This window comes from Oryctolagus cuniculus, chromosome 3 (genome assembly GCF_964237555.1).
Source record: "Oryctolagus cuniculus chromosome 3, mOryCun1.1, whole genome shotgun sequence".
Lineage (NCBI taxonomy): Eukaryota > Metazoa > Chordata > Mammalia > Lagomorpha > Leporidae > Oryctolagus > Oryctolagus cuniculus.
The window spans coordinates 141,994,563-142,005,157 of NC_091434.1; the positions used below are offsets into that span (position 1 = coordinate 141,994,563).

Genomic DNA, 10,595 nt, shown 5'->3' on the forward strand with positions numbered 1-10,595 from the left:
CACCGGCCATAGCAGCCATTTAGGGGGTGAACCAACGGAAAGGAAGACTTTTCTCTCTGTCTCTCTCTCTCTCTCACTGTCTAACTCTGCCTGTCAAAAAAATAAATAAAATAAAATAAAAATAAATAAATCTTTTTAAAAAGAGGAAAAAGAAGGGACATATAACACAAGGGGATAAAAAGCACAGAACACTATGTATGTTTTAAAAATAGTTTATGCCTGCAGCTAATTAAGCCAACCAGCTCCCTTTCTTCATGGGGTCCTGGTGTGCAATGGCTGCAAACAGCAGCCTCCTTGGTAGTGTATGCAACCTATTGTTTGTATGGGTTGCCCTAAGGGACCTTGGAGACAGCCCTTCACAGTGAACATGCCTCTGACCTCATGCTGCTCTTAATCTAGGCTGCAGACAGGTATGCGGGGTGCTTTTGGAAAGCCCCAAGGCACAGTAGCCAGAGTTCACAATGACCAAGTCATCACGTCCATCCACACCAAGCTGCAAAACAAGGAACATGTGGGTGAGGCCCTACTCAGGGCCAAGTTCAAGTTCCCTGGTGACCAGAAGATCCACATCTCAAAGAAGTGGGGCTTTACCAAGTTTAATGCAGATGAATTTGAAGACATGGTGGCAGAGAAGCGTCTCATCCCAGACGACTGCAGGGTCAAATACATCCACAGTCGTGGTCCCTTGGACAAGTGGCAGGCCCTCCACTCATGAGGGCTTCACTCCCCTGTGTTCCTTAATCATCGATAATAAAGCTTGATTCCCATTTAAAAAATTAGTTTATGAGAGGCCAGTGCTGTGGCATAGAGGGCAAAACTGTTGCCTGCAGTGCCAGCATCCCATATGGATGTCACTTTGAATCCCAGCTGCTCCACTTCCAATCCAGCTCTCTGCTATGGCCTGGGAAAGCAGTAGAAGATGGGCCAAGTGCTTGGGCCGATGCACCCATGTAGGAGATTTGGAAGAAGCTCCAGACTCCTAGCTTCGGATCAGCCCAGCTCTAGCTGTTGTGGTTGTTTGAGGAGTGAACCAGGAAGACCTCCCTCTCTCTCTCTGCCTCTGTCTCTCTGTAATGCTGCCTTTCAAATAAATTAATTAATTAAAAAAATAGTTGATGAGTCTGGGGTTTTTTTCTCAATATTTTTAAGCCTCTGCCCATTGTTACTTTAATTGTATTGTTAACAATTAAAATATTCTTTTCAGTTTAGACTCATATGTTTTCCCTTAAAAAAAAAGATTTATTTGAAAGGCACCCTTCAAATGACTGAAACAGCCAAATCTGTGCCAGGCCCAAGGGTGGGGACCCAAGCATGTGGGCCAGTCACTACCTTGCTTTCCCAAGCATATTAGCAGGGAGCTGGATCAGAAGCAGAGTAGCCAGGACCCTGAACAGGCACTTGAATATGGGATGCTGGTGTAGCAAGTAGAAGCTTAACCTGCTATGTCACAATGCCAGTCACATTTTTTTCTTTTCAACTGCATATTTTCAGTGAAAATGAACTATTGGTAGATCTCATGAAAACATTAGTTGAATACAGAATTCAGTATGTATGTATGTATATATATATATATATATATGTTAGAGAGTCAATTAATAGTATAACTCTTCCTCAGGCCAAGTGGATATGTACATTGTACATAAATACTTAGGGGCCATCTAAGTATGAGATATTCATGAAAATTCTAGGCACATGTAGAACAAGTCTGTATGTTGTATCAGTAAATACTAACTGAATGAAAATAAGAGATCTCAGGTTTGTGAGCCGTAAAATGTGATACATTAAATACTCATTGTTTACTAAGTGGGATTTTCTAAGAGGCACAGCAACCCCAGAATTAGAAAATCTACATTTCTTAAGCTTTCATGGAAATCTAATGACATTATGTTCCTGGATTTTAGCCAAAAGCCTATGTTGAAACACCACATAAGGAACATTTTTGGCACCTTTCACGAAATTGCAGTTTAGTAGTACTTTTGTTTGTTCAATGTCCTTCATAACAAAATCTGTTTGCTGAATTTTTTAGAGTCCAGTGACAAACAAAATTTGTATCTTCTAATCAATTAGTATGTTTTATTTTAGTGGTTAATAAGAACCATGCAGCCAATACTCATATTTCCCTTTTTATCAATAAGTTCAGAGTTAAGTTTCTACTCAGTTTTAACATCTACTCATGCTTAAGTTTGCATTCCTACACTTTCTGCTCCCCCTACTGTATTCATAAACTGATTTTTGTTCTTTTATTCTTGGATTTTTTTAAAAGAAAATGTCTCTGTGCCTTAATATAAACTACATCAAATCTTAGAAAAAAGAGATGTTATTATACACTGATTATCAAATTGAATATAATTTTTTCTTAATTTAGAAATTATTGTAATTAAAGCCAGTATTATGTCTGGGAACATAATGTTAATGCTTACATCTGAAGAAAACTTAAAAAAAAAAAAAAGATTTGTTTATCTGAATAGCAGAATGAGAGTGAGAGAGACAGAGACAGAGAATCTTCCATCTATAGGTATACTCTTCAAATAACACAGCAGGTGTGACTGGGCCAGGCTGAAGTCAGGAGCCAAGAATTCCAGCCAGGTCTCCCATTTGGTGGTAGGAACCTAAGCACTTAAGCCATTGTCTATTGCTTCCCAGGTGTGTTACCAGGAGCTGGATTGAAAATGGGGTAGATAGGATTCAAACCTGCTTTCTGACAAGTGATGGAGCCGTCCCAAGTGGAAGCTTAACCTGCTGTGCCACATGAAGTTCCCATGAAGTTCAGGTTCCTGGCTTTGGCCTGGTCCAGCCCTGGCCATGTGCCCATCTGGGGAATGAACCACCAGATGGAAGCTCTTTTTCTGTCTTATGCCCCTCTCTCTGTAACTCTGCTCTCGAATAAATTTTTTTAAAAATTAAGACAAAAGAAATACATACACTCCTAACACAAATCTATATGCTCTAAATATTCTAGAAGATTCCTTTAATCAATGTTATAAATAAGTTTAAGATTTGGAGTATGTGGAATTGAAGCCCCTCATATGTGCTGCAATAAGAGTGTTCATGGAAGCTTAGCGGAAGAATGTGAAACAAAGTCATTCCTCCAGATAAGCAAATTGGCACCACCTTAACTTACAGAAAGATTCTATTTGACCCACACAGTTCTTAAAATTTTCATTTATTTATTAGAAGAGGCAGATAGGAAGTTGAGAGAGAAAACATACTTCCATTTGCTGGTTGACTGCCATTCACTGGTTCATTTCCCAATACTTGCAAGGCCAAGGCTGGGCTGGGTTGAAGCCAGTCTCCTATGTGGGTGGCAGGGACGCTAGTGCTTGAGCCACCACCTGCTGCCTCCTAGGGTACACGTTAGCAGGAAGCTAGTCAGAAGCTGGAGCCAGGACTGAAATCCAGGTATTCCGTACTGCAGTGGGCATATTTACCTACAGTTTTAACTGCTAGGCAAAATGCCTGCCCCACACATAGTGTTTTTTAAAAAATTTGAGCCAACCTTGAAAAAAAATCAAGATTTCAAATGTAGATCTGGCAACACTGTTGCAAGTCCACATGGCAACATGTGCTGGACCTGCCAAATGGCTGCTGCTTAGTCTAGTTAGGGCAGGGCCTCTCTTGGTTATAGTCCACACACACACACTCACACACACACACCCCTCAGATCAGAATCAGCAGTTCTACTCATTAAAGCACCTGCAGCGACCAGCATAGTCATTTACCTTTTGTGGCTCCTACAGATATTTTAAAATCAATCAGACCTCCTGAGAACTGAATACCAGGACTGCATCATACAGCTGCCACCCTGGTGTCAGGACTGCTTTTTCTGATTTCACTTTGGTGGCTGTCATTGGCCTATATTTAGTGATGCTATAGAGCAGCCTTGAAAATTCAGTGTCTAGCTATGGTGAATGTGAGATACACATTCTTTACAAACCAGAATCTTCTGTTTTATATTTTTGTTATCATGTAATAAAAATACTTGTGGGACATTACTTTTTTCTCTAACCAAAAGAACAGCGGACACTATAAGTTATTGGTAGAAAATTAAGAGCTCTTCTACAAAATTCTATGAAAAAAATTTTAAATTATTATTGAATATATCAAGTTTTATTTAAAAAAATACAAAAGAAGCCAGGAAACAGACAATTATGTTGAAGCAGGCCCACTTTGTGTGGACTAAAGATTTGCTATGATTCCTAGATATTCCTTCAGAAAAGCCCTACCTATAGATTAACTGAAAAGTTTGAAACAGCAAAAAGCAGGTACAACATAGGAATTTGGGCAGGTTATCCAATACAAAGCAGAATCTTCTATGAGGATTTTTATAAGAAATTTTCTGCTGGCTTTATTAAGAGCATTAGTTATGCTTGTCTGAGACAATCTGTTTGCTTTTCTTGCATAAATATAATGACTTGTACATTTAGTCAGCTTATGCTTTTCTTTCTGGTGACTGGAAAGTCTGAAGACAAATATTCTATCCATTCTGAGCAACTCCAGAGCTCAGTGGTGTATGTGTACTCTTGACTACAGCTTATGCTACTCTTATTTTTGCTTTGGCCTTCTCTCTCACTTCTGTCTTACAGTATTTAAAAAAGAAACATTTACTATATTTTAACAAAGGAAAATGAAAAGGAAATGAAAAAATAGGGTACCTTGAGAATTCCTTTTCATATTTAGAAAAGTAATACACAGTCATGTTAGAAAATTGAAACAATACATACAGTAAGTTAAAAATCTCCCTCCAGGGCAGGCTGTGATACAGTAGGTTAAGATGCCACTTATGGCTCTAGTGTCCCACATCAGAGCACCAGTTTAAGTCCCAGTCACTCTACTTCTGATCCAGCTCCCTGTTACTGCACCTGGGAAGGTAACAGATGATGACTGAAGTATTTGGGCCCTGCCATCCATGTGGAAGATCAGGTTGGAGTTCCAGGCTCCTGGCTTCAGCATGGTCCAGCCCCAGCTCTCACTCTGTGTGTGTGTGTCTCCCCTTCTCTCTGTCACTCAGCCTTTCAAATAAATAAAATAAAATAAAATAAATATTTTTAAAAAATCTTCCCTTCTTCTTGCCAATCACTTTTCTCCAGGTTAATCATCAGCAAACAGATAGGCACACACACACACACACACACACACCCCTATATGTATATATCAGAGAATAGATATATCATCAATACCACAAAAATAAGTCCCCTTTCAAATATTTAGTATTTTTTGGGAAATTTGGCTTAGATGTATTTTTAAAGAATGTTATCTTGTTCTGAATACCTTAACTGCTTTTTTAAAATAAAATGTATTTAGCTGAAAGGCAAGGTTGCAGAGAGAGAGCAGGATAGACAGAGAGCAAGAGAAAGACAGAGAGAGATCTTCCAACTGTTGGCTCACTCCCTCAATGGCTGCAATGGTGGGGGCTATGGCCAGGCTGAAGCCAGGAACCAGGAGCTTCTTCTAGGTCTCCCAACTGGGTGCAAGGGCCCAAGCACTTGGGCCATCCTCTTCTGTTTGCCCAGGTACATTAGAAGGGAGCTAGATAAGTGGAGCAGCTGGGACTAGAACCAGCATCCACATGGGATACTGGCACTGCAAGCAGTGGCTTAACACTCTATGCCACAGCACGGCCCCTAATTTAACTGTTTTATAATAATTCACAGTACTAGGGTTTTTTTTTTTCACATTAAAAAGATCACAAAATATCTATTTATAGGACAATCAAGAAAATAAGAATTCTGACTGAATGTTTGGTGACTCTAAAAACCTGTTGTTTTGTGTTTATGCTTAAATGGTGAAGTCCTTATCTTTTAAATATATATGTTAAATACTTCAAATAATCTAAGGTATAGAGAAAACAAAATTGGTCAATGTAATTGTTGAAACTGGGTAATGGGTACAAGGCCTTTATTTATTGTTCTATTGCTGTATATGTTTGAAGTCTTTCATCATAAAAAGCTGTAAAATGTCATGGGTACAATAACATTTGCTTAAAATGTGGTAGGAATGGGCACTTGGCTTAGTGGTTAAGATGCTAGTTAAGAAGCCCGTGTCCCATACTGGGGTACATGGATTCAATTCCCAGCTCTGTCCTGCACACACTGGGAGACACAGGTGATGGCTCAAATAGTTAAGTTCCTGCCAACCATATGGGAGACTTAGACTGAGCTTCCACCTCTTGGCTTCAGCCTGGCCTAGTCCTGGCTATTGTGGGCATTTGGAGGAATAAACAAAAGAATGAGAGCTCTCTGTCTCTCAAACAAATCATTTTTAAAAAATGATAAAACTGATTTTAAAAATATCAACTATCATTTCTCTGAATTTATATGTTAACATTACCAAGAAAAATATGAAGTTTCCTAAATTATAGAAGGTGGTAGTATACAATCCTAGTATACAAATTTTTTTTATAAATTACACTGAAATATCATCCACATACCATGAAACATGCCCTTTAAAGTATTCTCTCTAGTGGTTTTCAGTATTTTCCCAGGGCTGCACAACCATCACCACAATGTAATTTTAGAAATTTTCATCACCCCCAAAAGAAACCCAGAGCCTATTAGCAGCCCAGCAGGCAATTTGACAGCAGGCTCACTCGGTGTGCCACGCTCTGGCTCTCTCCCCACGGCGAGACAAGCAAAGCTGCTACTGCCCTGCACAGGTATCAATTATCTTCAAGCATTTTCTCTAGTCTTTCAGAAGAGTAACACTTCAATTGTGGCAGCTCCATTTCCCTCGCTGCCTCATCACACCCCTGACATTAAAAGTACAGTCACCTTCTGCAGCAGACTGCAATGAATGTTCCCAAGTATAGGGTTCCTGAAAGTTACATAGCCCTATCCCGTGATTTTGCGTGTGGTCATATGTCATGCTTTTGCTGATAGGATGTGAACAGACATGATGTACATAATGTCTAAACAGAAACTCTAAAAGGCATTGTACTAGGACCTGTGTTGTGGTGTGTCAGGTTAAGCCCCAATTGTGACACCAGCATTCCATATGAGTGCCCATTCAAGACCCAGCTGCTCCACTTCCCGTCCAGCTTCCTGCTTATGGCCTGGACAAAGCAGCAGAAGATGGTACAAGTGCTTGGGGTCCTGCCACTAATGTGGAAGACCCAGAAGAAGCTCCTGGCTCCTGGCTTCAGCCTGGCCCAATGCTGGTCATTGAGGCCATGTGGGGCATGAACAAGTAGATAGAAGACTCTCTGTCTATCCCTCCCTCCCTTTGTAATTCTTTCAAATAAATAAATAAATCTTTAAAAAAAAAAAAAGAAGACAGGCATAATGTGTTTCTACCAGATCTTTTGCTTTAATTTTGTGTAAAATGTCAATTTTTTTATAATTTTTTTTTATTTGACAGGTAGAGCTATAGACAGCCAGAGAGAGAGACAGAGAAAAAGGTCTTCCTTCCGTTGGTTCACTCCCCAAATGGCCGCCACGGCCAGCACTGTGCCAATCCGAAGCCAGGAGCCAGGTGCCTCTTCCTGGTCTCCCATGGGGGTGCAGGGCCCAAGCACCTGGGCCATCCTCCACTGCCCTCCCGGGCCACAGCAGAGAGTTGGACTGGAAGAGAAGCAGCCAGGACTAGAACCCCGCGCCCATATGGGATGCTGGCGCCACAGGTGGAGGATTAACCAAGTGAGCTACAGTGCCGGCCCAAATGTCAATATTAATTTTACCTGTAAATGTGACTATCTCTATAGCTGGCAGCTTGTATATTTAGTTGCTTTTTTTTTTTTTTTTTTTTTTTGCAGGAATAGGTGGAGGGTGCTTGTTATACTTTTGTCATTGGTAATAAAGGAAGTCATGTTTTTATTCTAGTTCTATTTCCTGTTTTTAGTCTAAAGGTGGAACTGTCATTATGTTGTGGAAATGGCATATATATTCTTTTCCTTTCACACTTCCATGAACAGGATATAGAATAGAGGAATTCTTGTTTTGTCATGTGGTGTTTGAATGCTTATGCATGAAAAGCTATAATCAAAAGTGAATTTCAGGATAAACTGGTATTACTTTTTTGGGTGGCAATTTGGCAGTATCTTTTAAACTTAAAAAAATTAGAGATGGATTAAGATGACGGAGTAGGGAGGGAGCTTGCTGCTGTTGTCTAAGAGAAGATAGTTTTTTAAAAATGGAAAGAGTGAAGTTTCAGGGAAGAGTTAGGGAGAAAGGAAACTATGCAGATTGGAGGGACACACTGGAATTGCAAGAAGGGCTAAGACATGCACAATTCAGGACCCCAGTAGCCAAGAGCCTCTTCACCAGTGTTGGAGAGTGAGGTGAGATCAGACTGCAGCAGCCCAAGCTACTGGCAAAAAAGCTGCAGGAGGAGCCTACAGGGAATCCGCCTTGGAGCCCTGTGGGGGATAGTGTACCTACCAAACTAGAGGGGAAAAAAAGGGAGGGCACATTTTCTCTTTTCCCAGTCATCCAGAAACAGAGCCCTGTAACAAGCTGAAAGAAATCAGGTGCAATTTTGGACATACGTAACAGCTGCACCAGTTCATGTCCATGCCCAGAAACCAGCCAAGTGAAGATTCCTGAGCCTGGTGGGGAGAACAGAGGGGGCTGGATGCTTATGACTGTGAGAGGCTTATGTGCCAGGACTGTGAAAACACTGAGGCTGCATGGGAGGAGTCAGGGTGTGGCTGGGACTTTGGGCAGTCACTGTGGGAGGCCCCGCATGATCAGGGATCTCTGGTTACCTGGCGAGGGACATTACTGAGGAAATATGAACTTATACTGAGGACTACACAGATCCTTTATCTGGTCATTGTGGCAGGGCAGATGAACAATATACACACAGGGGCTAGCACCCAGGCACTGATCTCCTTTGAGGAGAGGAGCTCAGTTGAGTCTGCACAAACAGACAAGAACAAAACTTCCTTCTGATAAAAAAAAAAAAAAAAAAAAGAGAGAGGAGCTTCACCACACCAAACTTGGGTGTGTTATCTCAGACATGCCCTTGAACCTGGAGCACTGAACAGAGCCCTTGGCCACATCCACAACATGCATCTAGGTATTCTCTGAAAGAACACACTCCATTAATCCACTCAGACATAGCCCAAAGATAAAAGCCACCACAGCAAAAAAAAAAAAAAGAAAAAGAAAAAGAAAAGAAAAGAAACCAATGAGTATCTCCACAATTGCCAAATATCAAATGCACCAATTCAAGAAACAAAATTAAGGAAGACAACATGATGCACACAAAAGAACACAACACTTCAATACTGGACTGTGAAGATGATGACATTGAAAAAATGCCAGAAATGGAATTCAAAATATTTCAAACTATACAAACTATACAACTGATGAAGGATTAATAACCAGAATATATAAAGAGATCAAGAAACTCCACAGCAGCAAAACAAACAACCCAGTTAAGAAATGGGCAAAGACCTTGAACAGATATTTTTCAAAAGAAGAAATCCAAATGGCCAACAGACACATGAAAAAATGTTCGGGAACACTAGCCGTCAGGGAAATGCAAATCAAAACCACAATGATGTTTCACCTCACCCTGGTTAGAATGGCTTTCATACAGAAATCAACAAACAACAAATGCTGGAGAGGATTTGGGGAAAAAAGTACCCTAATCCACTGTTGGTGGGAATGTAAACTGGTAAAATCACTATGGAATAAGTTTGAAAATTGCTCAGAAACCTGAATAGAAACCTGAATATATCCCTACCACATGACCCAGCCATCCCACTCCTGGGAATGTACCCACAGGAAATGAAATCAGCAAATAAAAGAGTTATCTGTACCCTCATGTTTATTGCAGCTCAAGTCACAATAGCTAAGACATGGAATCTACCTAAATTGCCCATCAACTGAAGACTGGATAACGAATTATAGGGCATGTATTCCATGAAATACTACACAGTGGTTAAAAAAAAAAAAAAAGAAATCTGGTCATTTGCAAAAAAATGGATGAATCTGGAAAACATCATAGTGAGCCTGCGCCACGGCTCAATAGGCTAATCCTCCACCTGCAGCACCAGCACACTGGGTTCTAGTCCCGGTAGGGGCGCCGGATTTCTGTCCCAGTTGCCCCTCTTCCAGGCCAGCTCTCTGCTGTGGCCAGGGAGTGCAGTGGAGGATGGCCCAAGTGCTTGGGCCCTGCACCCCATGGGAGACCAGGAGAAACACCTGGCTCCTGCCTTTGGATCAGCGCGATGCGCTGGCCACAGTGCGCTGGCCGCGGCGGCCATTGGAGGGTGAACCAACAGCAAAGGAAGACCTTTCTCTCTTTCTCTCTCTCTCACTGTCCACTCTGCCTGTCAAAAAATAAAAAATAAAAAATAAATAAAATAAAACGTCATAGTGAAAGCCAGTCCCAAAGGGAAAAATACCACATTTTCTCCCTGATCTGTGATAACTAATAGAGCACCTAAAAGGCAATCTGTAGAAGTGAAATTGACACTTTTAGAAGCAATGACTTGAACATCTCTTGTCTTGACTGTTGAGGAACAGTTATTTTTTCTTTTTCATACTATTAGTTGAACTCTTTACTTAACACAGAGTTAACCATATGTATATAAAGTCTATTGAAAATTGATCTCAGTAAAAGACAAGAGTGGGAGTAAGAGAGGGAGGAGG

The 10,595-nt window shown here is 40.8% G+C and overlaps 1 non-coding gene across 1 annotated transcript; it reads left to right on the forward strand.

Moving 5' to 3' along the window:
• The first annotated feature begins 219 nt into the window (after positions 1-219).
• On the forward strand, positions 220-354 carry LOC127491902 (small nucleolar RNA SNORA70). Its single transcript, XR_007920831.1, has one exon. It is a non-coding gene; the product is annotated as a small nucleolar RNA SNORA70 (small nucleolar RNA).
• The last annotated feature ends 10,241 nt before the right edge of the window (positions 355-10,595 follow it).